At 45.5% G+C, this 4713-nt stretch overlaps 1 long non-coding RNA gene and 1 pseudogene across 1 annotated transcript; one reads left to right on the top strand and one right to left on the bottom strand.

Moving 5' to 3' along the window:
• Window positions 1-1088: 1088 nt before the first annotated feature.
• On the bottom strand, window positions 1089-3935 carry LOC123424341. Its single transcript, XR_006621668.1, has 3 exons — window positions 3764-3935; window positions 3593-3669; window positions 1089-1512 (listed from the first exon to the last, which is right to left on the bottom strand). It is a non-coding gene; the product is annotated as an uncharacterized LOC123424341 (long non-coding RNA).
• LOC123424325 lies at window positions 1834-3586 on the top strand (annotated as a pseudogene).
• Window positions 3936-4713: the final 778 nt, after the last annotated feature.

The raw sequence follows: 4713 nt of genomic DNA, 5'->3' as shown, positions 1-4713 counted from the left end.
GACGCGCCTATTTTGGCTACTAATGGCGCACTACAGGTGCGCCACTAGCATCACGCCATTAGAATTTTTTACTAATGGCGCACCACAGGTGCGCCATTAGTATCTGGTATACTAATGGCGCACCAGGCAGTGCGCCATTAGTATAGCTCATGGTGCGTCATCAGTATCTGGTATACTAATGGCGCACCAAGAAGTGCGCCATTAGTATAGCTCATGGTGCGCCATTAGTATCTGGTATACTAATGGCGCACCAGGAAGTGTTCCATTAGTATAGCTCATTGTGCACCATTAGTATGCCTCCCATGGCCATATTTACCCATGTGCTCTCGCTTACTAATGGCGCACTAGTTGACGATGCGCCACTAGTGTGCTTTTGAAGTGCGCCACTAAAGTGCTGACTGGTGCGCCACTAGTATGAATATTAGGGTTTTTTCTTATGATATTTGCACAAATTACAAAACATATTATTGCATAGAATATAGAGAGCACAACATATAAACAACAGATTTATCGAATACAATAGAAGATTAGTCTCCGAATACAATTCATCATATTAGTCTTCGAATTTAAAATACCGAACAAAGTTAGAACATTACAAGTCTCGTGACCGCGAGTAGCGAGTTTGTCTTCACATTACAAGTCGTTATCGATCATCTAAACTACCATCACATAGAAGAGAGCTGCGGTCATCAGGATGAGCATAATCGCGATGAAACTAGTCTTCATCCGGTTCCTCCAGCGCTCCCTCCTCTCTCACGCTAGATAGCGCGCGTATCTAACTTCCGCCTCCACCCTTGTGGTGTACCCTTTGTAACTGTTACCGCTGAATCGGTGAACCTGTCATGCATTAGTTGCAAGTACCCCATGTGTCCTATTTTTAGCAAAATCATGCTAAAATTCACGGAAAATTTCAGCATGACCTTTGCTGACAATAGGACATATGGAGTACCCGAATTTGCCGGAACGGAAGTTAATCGACATTCCGGCAAACTCAAGGGCCTCTCGGGGTACCTGCAAAATCATCACGACACGATGGTCGGAGACAAAACCCAGCAAACTAGCACCATAATGTGCCTCTACTTTCATATGGGTGAAAAGGACACAGACCATATGGTCCTCTGCTTTCATATGGACAAAAATAGGTCACCCAACAAAAAATCATCAATAGTTTAGCAAGTCTGTACCCTCAAGAATGAACATATAGAAATATCTGTTGTCCCCCCATAACATACGGAAATCAAAATCAGCTCAACTTAGATGACTAGCTAACTCATTTTTCAGATAGCATATGTAAAGGGGCCAACTCAAAATTGTGAGCCTAGCTAACTCAATTTTCAGATATAAGCTTGCTTGTTTTCCATTGTACGTGAAGAACTAGCTCCTGTTGCTCCTCTGCCCGTGCTGCTGATGCTCCTCTTCCGCTGATCCAAGTGACTGTGTTGTGCTGCTGCTGATTAGAACAATTTTGCTCCTCTGCACTCTGAAGAAGGTAACTCCGTCAGAGTACTGTACCTGAAAATTAATGAAGTTGATTTAGTGTTCAAATTAGGCATGCGTTAAGTATGACCTTTTGACAGTGCTAACCTGCAGTAAATCATCGGCCATCAAAAGCATACACAGAAAACATCAAGCTAGCACAACACACAAACTACATACATGAAACAGGAAGCAAACAATAAATGACTGAACCTGGGTAAATCTAAAGGGAAAGAGCAAATGAGCAAAAAAACAACGCATATTTGTAACTTTCTATATACATCAATAGCCTAATCCATAAGAAAGCTGCACCAAAAAAATACCCAAAAGATGGCCGGTCCTACCGAAAATCTGCAAAGTCAACAAGAAGAGTAAGTTTGGTCACATTAATAAGATGATCAGCTAATAAAAAAATGTTAGACGGGTCACATCAAGACGGGATTTGCAAAAGAATCCATTGTCGTTTTCAGCCACCTACTCAGGGCAGTCTGCGCCGAGAAGAAGACCAGCTACGCAATGGACATCGTACTCCGGGTAATGCCTGCGTTTGATTGCGTACCCGACATTTTCTCTTACACCATTCTTTTCAAGGGTCTCTGCAGCGAGAAGAGAAGCCAAGAGGCCCTCGAGCTGATTCACATGATGGTTGAGCATGGAGGTAGCTGCCGACCTGATGTCGTGTCCTATAGCACTGTAATTGATGGCCTATTGAAAGACGGTTTGGTGGACAAGGCTTACAGCCTATATTGTGAAATGCTACAGACGGGAATTTTGCCGAATGCTGTGACCTATAACTCAATCATTTCTGCCATGTGCAAGGTTCATGCGATGGACAAGGCTAAGGAGGCTGTTCACCAGATGTCTGATAGAGGAATTCTGCCAGATGTTGCCACATATACTAGTCCGATACATGGATACTATTCATTAGGAAGGTGCAAAGAGGTTGATCGTATTTTCACAGAAATGTCTAGAAATGGTGTTCAACCAAATATTGTAACTTACAATATACAGATGGATTATCTTTGCAAGAACGGAAGATGCGCAGAAGCTAGGAAGATTTTTGATTCTATGGTCTGTTTGGGCCAAAAGCCAACCGTTACTACCTACGGCATTCTGCTTCATGGGTATGCCATGGAACGGTCTTTTCATGATATGCATTGCCTCATCGATTTGATGACAGAAAATGGTATTTCACCAGGTCATTATGCCTACAACATACTCATATCTGCAGCAGCTAAAGAAGAAATGGTTGGTGACGTATTGCATATATTTACAAAAATGCGGCGGCAAGGACTGAACCCTGACGTTGTGACCTATGGAGCGGTAATAAACCTGCTTTCCGGTATTGGCCGAATGGATGATGCTATGTCCTAATTCAATCAAATGACAACAGAAGGATTAGCTCCTGGTATCATAGTTTTCAACACCCTTATTAGTGGTTTTTGTGCTTGTGGCAAATGGGACAAGGTTCATGAACTATTTTCTGAAATGTTGGATCGTGGCATCTATCCTAATACTGTGTTTTTCACCACAATTATGGACCGCCTTTGCAAAAATGGAAGGGTTATGGAAGCCCAAGATATCTTTGACCTGATGGTACACATGGGTGTTAAGCCTAATGACACATTGATGCATGGATACTTTTCAGATGGTAAGATGGATGAAGCGAGCATGTTACTTGAGAATATGGTCTCAATTGGCATGGAACCAAATGATCAAAAAATAAGACATTCACGTGGCTAAATGGATCTAGGACAATAGGTCAGTTGACATTGTACTTTTACTACTAATATATCCCTAAAGATTTAAAAGCACATCATCCATACATGCCAACAACTCAACCTGAAGTCTGACCTGATCTGCATGTTCTGAATGCGTTTGTGGCTTTGTTCCAATGCAAATCATTAGCAATTTAGCATGTTCTTATAGTGAGACGGGTAGCCAAAAACAATGATTCCAAAGCACACAGAAAATCACTTCTCCATCAATGAAACCATCCATCGGTTACATGAGGTCACTGCCTAATTCCTTATCATTACTACTTCCGTGGAGCTGTTCAGTGTAGATGCGATGTTCGAAACCCTAAAGTTTGCTTGGGGGAGCTGCGTGTACTAACCTCTATGACGAACGGCCTGACAGAAGCGTGCTCGTTTGCTGACACCGACTCCTGCTCCTCGCCGCTCGGGCCTCGGGCTGGGGGGAAACACGCAGCCGTGGGGAAATCACACCGCTGTCAGCATTCGGCAACCGGTTCCCATCAACGAAACAATGCGTCGCATATTCTCACCTGCTTCGTCCGCCGTCCGCGTCGACGGAGAGGCTGGCCGGAGGCGACGCGCCCGCCCTTCGATTCCTCCTCGGGGAGGCGCGGAAGGCAGCCCGCCGAACTCGCTTCCACTTCCCCGCGCGCGCGAGCGTCGGCCGACCTCGCTCGCCTCTGCCTGGCTCGACGGAAAGGGGTAGTCACCGCCGATTCGTCGCCGGAGAGGCCCTGGGGCGGCAGGCGGCCCGCCACCGGTGGGATTGGGGAGGGAATAGGTGGGCCTCACCCCTCTCTCTCCCCGTCTCCTTCCCGCGGCGGCGTCTCCGTGGGCTGCGTGGACGAGGGTGGGGGAGGGGGTGGGCGGGGTCTAGTGGACGAGGGCGCGCGAGGGCAGACGGGTTAATGGCGCACCCCGAGCGGTGCGCCATTAGAATGTTTTTTTTAGTAATGGCGCATGTCCATGAAGTGTGTTATTAGAATGTTTTTTTATAGTAATGGCGCATGCCCATGAAGTGCGTCATTAGAATGTTTTTTTTTAGTAATGGCGCATGCCCATGAAGTGCGCTATTAGTAAAGTGGCAAATTCTGTTAGCAAAGTGGCAAAGTATTTTCCAGTCTATATTGTAGATCATAACATTTGCCAGTCTATGTCAGAAAAAGAAAATAAATTTGCCTATTTAGGCATGATACAACCATGCATATCTATATTCGAGCATGTATAGAAGTGAAAGTTGTTGCCGCTTAATTTGGTTAGAGATGCGATTACATCTTTGCCGCTTAATTTGGTTGGAAGCACATGTGTAGAGATAGATAAGCATGGTCTACTCTAAAACCAACGGCGCTTATCCACCCAGTGTGACGTATGTCCAGTGTTGATGCATGGGTCACGTACATACGGCCACTGCTCGCTCACGATCATGTCGATCAGATATTCAATAACAGGGGGTGAGCGGGGGAGGGTGCGGGGGGTCGTC

This window comes from Hordeum vulgare, chromosome 1H (assembly GCF_904849725.1).
Source record: "Hordeum vulgare subsp. vulgare chromosome 1H, MorexV3_pseudomolecules_assembly, whole genome shotgun sequence".
In the NCBI taxonomy this organism is placed as follows: Eukaryota; Viridiplantae; Streptophyta; class Magnoliopsida; order Poales; family Poaceae; genus Hordeum; species Hordeum vulgare.
This window is presented reverse-complemented; position numbering and strand designations above follow the sequence as displayed.